Below are 7,773 nucleotides of genomic sequence, written 5' to 3' on the forward strand. Positions count from 1 at the left end.
ACCGTGTACCATCGTGTCGGGAGTTTGCTACCTGATGAGTCTAGACAAGAGCTTCCACAATTTGCACAATTATATGTCCATGATACAGATCATGAGTTGCAAAACCGTTTGGATGGGATGCCTGGTTTGAATCCTGGCATTTTGGAATTGTTGCAAAGTATGATACATGAATGAAATCCATATGCTAGTGTACTGGTTGCTATGGGGGAAGTAGTGAAAAGAAATCCACATGTAAACTTGAAGATGGTAATTTGTGAGAGCCGATCAACCTCAAGACAGTACTTGGTCCCAATAGCTAGCAAGGTTGCCGCTATCATGCTAGGAGAAGGGGCTGACTCTGATGGGAATCAAGACATCTAGTTTTTAAGATGCAATGGATTGATAACCAGAATATCAAATTTGCATAGATCATACATGTCACTCATGTATGTTCTTCTATTTCCTGAGGGGAGGATGGGTGGCATTTAGATATCCCTTATAGAGAAATTCCTACTCATGTATCATTACATGATGTACAAAGGAAAATTAATTTGTGTGACACAGAGACAGTATTATGCATATCGTTTGCAGGTAAGGCCTGATACAATTGCGTTCCTTCTAAGAGGGGGGAGATTATTGCAACAATATATTGTTAATGCATATAGTAGCATGGAAGAGTCCATATTAGTGTGGATACGCAACAATCAATCTTCTTTACGTGCAGAACTTTATCAAGGACTGATAGACATGGTAAACGCACAGCTGATGCAGTGCATAATGTACCGGGCAATGCTGTCGGGCATAGAGTTATGTTGCCATCCTCTTTTATAGGAGGACTACGGTATATGTGCTAGTTATACCAAGATGCAATGGAAATTGTGAGAAAAAAGGGTAAACTTGATTTGTTTATTACATTCACTTGCAACCCAAAATCATCAAAAATATCTAAAGGATTGTTGCCAGGTCAAAGAGCACAAGATCGCTCAGATTTGACAACCGATGTATTTTATAAAAAACACAAGAGTATGATGCAATCAATTATAAAGGATGATTTGTTTGGAAAAGTTGCTGGGCATGTATGTGTGATTGATTTTTAGAAGAGAGGTCTTCCACACTCACACATACTATTGATTTTGGAAGGTGCATTCAAACCTACTTAGGTTGGTCACTATGATCAATTGGTATGTGCAGAAGTGCCAGATAAAACACTTTTCCCTGCGTTGCATGAGATTATTGCACAATGCAATGTTCATGGCCCATGCGGTGCACTTAATGTCTTTGTTGCTTGCATGTTTGATGTCAAATGCAATCATCACTATCTGCGTCCCTTCTCTCAGTCTACTATGGTGGGTAACGATGGTTGCCCTATCTACATGCATCAAGATGATGGTAGAAAGATACAGGTGAAAGAGTGTATAATGGATAATCACTAGATTCTGCCATTCAATCCTTTCCTCTCTATGAATTACAAGGCACATATCAATGTTGAAATTTGTTCCACAATTATTGCAGTCAAGTATTTATATGAATATGTTATAAAGGTCATGACAGAGCAACTGCATGATGCAAATAAACTGTGTGGAAGGACAAGGACAACTACACAAGCCAGTCGATTGTGGCATTGATGAGATCAACAATTACCTAGATGCACGTTATGTCTCTGCATCAAAAGCATGCTAGTGCATTTATGAGTATAATATGCATGATGAAGAGCTAGATGTACAAAAGTTGTAGGTCCATGTTCTAATGTTGAATAATGTGCTATTCAGAGATGATGATGATTTGCACAATGTGGTGGATAGGGAACAGAACAGAAAGATCATCCTCATGAAATGGTTCACTTACAACCGATTGCAACATGATGCAGATAATTTACCTTACGGTGACTTTCCATGCGAGATGGTTTGGAACAAATCCAATAAAAAGTGGTCTAGAAGAAGGCAGGGCAATAGCATTGGTCAGATGTATAACATTTCTCCATCTACTGGTGAATTATATTTCATGCATATGCTACTTAACGTTTGCAAGGGTTGTAAGTGTTTTGATGACTTGTGCGCTTTTGATGGGGGCAATTTTACCCTACTTTCAAGGCAGCATGTGTAGCTAGAGGGTTGTTGGAAACTGATGAGGAATGGCTTATCTACATGCAAGAGGTCGTTTTACATCAAAATAGCACATAGTTGAGGCACCTTTTTGTTGTAAATTTGATTTTTTGTGAGCCAACATCTCCAAGAATTTTGTGGGAAAGATTCTCAGACAATCTATCGGATGATTTCTTCCATGGATTGGAATCAAGTATGGTTGGCTATCGTGGATTGGCATGGAAAGAGGCTCTATGGCACTTGGAGCACATTCTCCAACAACATGGGAGAAGGTTGGTAGAGTTTGATGGATTGCCTACCTTGGATAGATCATGTGTATTGGCAGCTACAGATGCTCTATTGCAAGAAGAAAGAATGTTTGATTTTGAGAGTGAGGCATGACTTGGTCAACGGATGGAAAGTACCTTAAATCATTAACGGACTACCTTCAATTAGATTCTAGCACTGGTCTATGCAAGTGTTGGTGCGGTGTTTTTTCTTGATTGTCCAGGAGGATCTAGAAAGAGTTTCCTATACAATTGTTTGCTTTCTCGGTTGCGTGGGGAGGGGCATGTCGCTTTGGCATGCACCTCTTCTGGGATTGCAACATTGTTACTAAGCAATGGATGCATAGAACACTCAGAGTTCAAGATACCACTAGATTTGGATGCCACCAACAGTTGCAATATAAAGGTTAACAGTTATCTTGCAGATGTTCTAAAGATAACAAAGTTGATAATATGGGACGAGGCACCCATGACTCATCGATTCGCATTTGAGGCACTGGAAAGGACGCTGCAAGATATCATGTCAAATGACCAATTGTTTGGTGGAAAGGTGGTGTTGTTAGGGGAGATTTTAGGCAGGTCCTGCCAGTTATTCCCAAGGCAAGGCAAGAAGACATTATCAATGCTACATTATGCCACTCAAGGATTTGGAGATGCATCAAGGTATTGAAGCTGATATAGAATATGCGCATTGTTCGGGAAGGTGATAATTCAATAAATCAAGAATTCATACAATGGGTGTTAGATATTGGAAATGGAACTAGCAGGTGTATAAAAGAAGACACTATTGGCAGTCCCATCAAAGATGCTTTTAAGGACAAACTCTATGGAAGGTCTGATTGAGTGGGTGTATACACGACTTGTAAGGGTTGTGGATTATGCACCATATTTTCAAGACCGCGGTATTCTCCCACCTCCAAACCTTAAAGCTAACGCAGTCAATGCTACACGAAGCTCATAGGACGAGACCTCTCCTACCTACAGAAGCAGCGACTACAGCTAAGGAGGCGGCCTAGTTTAGGCAATGCTCAGCGAGGAAAAGGAGTATCTAAGTGCATACTCAATAGAGAGCTCAAGTGGAGATTCTTTTTTGTATGCAGTAGAGTATCTTAACACGCTCAATCTTGATGGTGGATACCCACCTCATCAGCTAGTTTTGAAAGAAAATGCTTCCCTCATTTTGTTGCGCAATCTGAATCCTCAACAAGGATTATGCAATGGGACTCGACTGATATGCAAAGAGTTTCACACAAAGGTATTGGAAGTTAAGATTATCACTGGTACCAATGCTGGGGATAGGATGTTCATTCCAAGAGCAACTTTCATTCCCATTAACTTGAAACTTCCATTCGATATGAGAAGAAGGCAATTTCCTATTTGGCTAGCATTTGGCATGATGATAAACAAGGCATAGGGCCAGACAATGTCTATCCTAGGCTTATACTTGGCAACACCGGTGTTTAGTCACGGGCAATTATACATGGCTTTCTCATGTGTCCGATCATCAAATGCAATCAAAGTATTCCTTCCAGAGAGTGTGGATCGGGTTAGTGATGAGGATGCTGAAATGAGTTGTACCACAAATGTTGTATACAAAGAGGTTTTACAATTGGCATCCAGAAGAACCTAGCTCTTTGAAAGTGTTCTTTGAAAGCCTCTTCAGACTTTGTTGGGTGACAAATTTTCATAGTCTTTTTGTATCATTGTATTCTTTTAGGCAATCAAAGGTCTATCAATTGTAAGACTTTGAAGTGTGGATTAAAAATCAGTGATGACTATTTTTGTATAATTTTCATGAGCTCATTCCATATTCCATTCAAACAATGTCATCTCTGGAATTTTGACAATGTATGATTTTTGTGAGTTTTATGGGTTCACACATTGTTATTTTTTCTTCAAATTATGGATTATCAAATGTATTATAACTAATGTTCTTTTTAATTTGTGGCTTGGAGAAGCCTTTTAATTTCTTCTCTATATATAGGTTGACACATCTATTGTTACAATAATATGATATGTATTGTTATTGTAATATGATATGATAGGATGGCAACGTCATTTACATTCACCACCGAGATAGGTGCACGGGTAGCAGGTACATAATTGTGTAGTAGTCAGTTGTTGCTAAGTTGACTTATTTCATAGTATAGTCATTTACCTTTAGGAATATACAGATCCTGATGGTTGGAGAGCTAGGGTGCATGCCCAGCTATTGGTTGACATCTTGGAGTTGGAGAGCATTGTTGGGTAGATAATGTTAGATATCAATGCTCCACTCTCATGTAACTATGCGGGAACCAGTTAACTCTACTTGTAAGCCCTCCATATGAGGAGAAGGCATTTGACTAGCTCGGTTATCCGATAGGTCCTGATTTGGACACCAGATGGGGGCCATATGTGGCTTGATGGCTGGATAGCTTCAAATAGATTTGGCACACTGCCAACTAGGCTACATCCAAGTGTGGGAAGGCATCCCATGACTGACCGCACTGAGGGTAGATGGAGCATTTCCTGGGGCAGCCCACTCTTGGGCTGCAGGGCCCATTTGGAGCCCCAGATGATCCCGGATGGCGAACGGTTACCGTAGGTTAATTGCTCTATTCTGCGCCATGGTTCTAATGTGTGGTTGGTGGTCGAACCGACCTCCAATCAGTCGTTTTGGGCTGACTGGGTCGGTCTCCCAATTGGGTCTAACCGACTATGACTGGTGGCTATATAAGAGCAAGCCCGTGAAGCCCATATTCATCACTGGCTACATCAACCTTGATTCCTTAGCATCCAGCCTCCGTCCTCTTCTGTTTCCAACATGCCATTGAAGCTTCTCACATAGGAGCGCACGGCTGGGAGGTAGCACTGGATCTATTGTATTAGCTTTACAGTAATCAAATTTTTATTCTCCATACTATTCGCTTTTCTCTCTTGCATATGAGATCCTGTTATTTGTTGAGCACAGAGGTTGTATTGTTTTCTTACATGGTATTAGAGCTTGGGCTCTAGCAAGAAGATTTGGTAGTGTGTTTCTGTTTTGCGAGCAAATTGTGAGAGATGGCCCAGCCCACAAGACTGCGAAGCAGAAAGTTGGACAACACTAACTATCCACTCTGGAAGTTCAAGATGAAGACCATCCTAAGCACATACGAGCTTTGGGATACTGCTACTGGGGTGGATGTGAAGCCAGTTGCAAGACTGAATCCAGCCAATGCAGGACAATAGATAGTACCAACTACGGATCAAATTCTTGCGTGGACAAGAAGAAATGCAGATGCACTGTGTTCTATTGTCTGCAGTGTAAGTGATTCTGTCATGGTGTTAATTCAACATGTCACCACAGCGGAGGAGGCATGGACGGTCTTGAAAAATCAGTATGAGACCATGAATCAGACGCGGATTCAGAATCTAGAGACTCAACTCGCAAATGAGAAACTGTTTGAGACTAAAACGGCAGAGAAGCATTTTGGCTTTCAAAAAAAGTTTTGTTTCAATTTTTTTTAATTGACTAGGTAGATTAGGTAGTTTAGCATCCCCCCATCACAAAAAAACATGAACAAAAACTTCCAAATCTTCACAAATCATCAAAATCAGTCGACGACATTGTGTTTTCCTATCCTGCCTAGTCGATGCCATAGAGCTATCCCCTCGGCCAAATATCCTGCCGACCAGTGTGTTAGCCTTATCCTGTCGATCAAGCTACGTTGACCCAGTGCCATAGAGCTATCTCACCGATCTAACTTTTGACCATGGCCTCTAACCCGTTGCCCTGATTTAATGCATGTCAGAGTTACTATCCCGCCAACCTGACAACCGTTGACCCATGGCTTTAGAGCTATCCCACCGACTGTTACTATCCTGCTACTCCACCCGTCAGTGCGGTGAACTCACCCCCACACTCGTGGCCATAGTCATATCCCTCCAATCGTCACTCTTTTTTATCATGATGCCCCTCACTCTTTTTTATCATGCCACTCATCACGATATGCTTATTCCGTCAATCATTGCCATTTTGATCCCCATGCCCATCGTGATAACTATACCGCTGACTAGCATGTTAGTAAGATCTGCAAGTAAGGACAACGCCCAATGCCACTCTGACTGGCCATGTGCAACTGGGCCCAAGCCAATTGCTTGCATAGTACGAGAACCGCCAAATGCAAGAATTCATGAGCCGACAACTGCGACTCTAGTAAGCGATTCTTCAAAACAAGGGAAAACGGGTTTAGGAGGAGCCCACCCTCATCAAAGACCTCCCAAGTGGCGAAACAGTCACCATTGGCCTCCATCCTGGAGCTAAAGCCACACTAGCCACTCCTTCTATGCCCTATGTCTCGGTCTCCACAACAGCTGAGGAGACCACATCCTTCACCACCGACACCTCCTGCTCTCCATGGGCAAGCCTAGCAGAGGCTCTAGAATTTTGTAGCATGCCCCAATATAGGGCACTAGGTGGTTATAGCCATATGTTCGTCGAGCAACTATCGAGTGTGGACCTGATGGAACAACACCTATTTGAAGTCATGGCATAGCTTCCATAGGTCACACGCACAGTTTTATAGAGGAGGTAGGAACAAGCCTCACAGCTCTCTGCACAGCTAGTCTCCTTCAGGCATAGCTCTCTATGCACGACAACCACTCCATAATGGTTGTTGCCCAAGCCATGGGTCAAGCAACTGTAAACAAATCATAGCAGTACCATGCAAAAGGTGAAGAGCTCAAACTAGCCCTTACGAAGCTCAAAGATGACCTCGCCACAAGCAAATCCTTGGTCCAAACTCTCATGGACTAGGTCGACAAGGTGGAAGCTGGCCTGCAAACCACATTGGAGAACATTTTGGTGATTAGAGTATTCATGGTAATCTCTTCTATATCAATGGACAATGGACTTTTCCTACTGTGACATTGAGAACTAATGCATGCCAATGTCCACAACATCTACAGTTGAGTTGGTCTCAAACTATGGACACCAACAAAATTGTTGTCCGAGGCACATGCATAGTGTCCAAGTGTTGTTCTTATCCAAGGCATCCATTTCCATGGCATCCCTCCAATCTGAATTTTTTATAGCCTCCTCAAAACTTGAGGGCTAGACATGTTGCACTTTGCTAACCATGTATGCATAGTGCATCCTCATAAATCCATTGTAAGTCAATCTATCCATGAGGTGTCTCACTCTTTTTGATCTTCTTAAGGGATGTGTATTTGCCATTGACTTTATAGCATGTGGCTAAACACACTTTCAAGCATGCTTGATCTCTTGAGCCTTCACAAGTTGTACATCACTCTCTTCCACTTCAACTTTTTGCTCGACTTTATCCACATCCTTGCTCTCCCTCAATGAACCACTCCATGGGCTCACACTATCAACACTTTCCTCATGTTGTGATGGCCTTGCCATCACTTTACTTGAGGGTCCAGCTTGTTGTAATTTCATC

The sequence above is a fragment of the Dipteris shenzhenensis genome, chromosome 30 (assembly GCF_047967505.1).
Source record: "Dipteris shenzhenensis isolate YYH24624 ecotype China chromosome 30, Dip_SZ_1.0, whole genome shotgun sequence".
Taxonomy (NCBI): Eukaryota; Viridiplantae; Streptophyta; class Polypodiopsida; order Gleicheniales; family Dipteridaceae; genus Dipteris; species Dipteris shenzhenensis.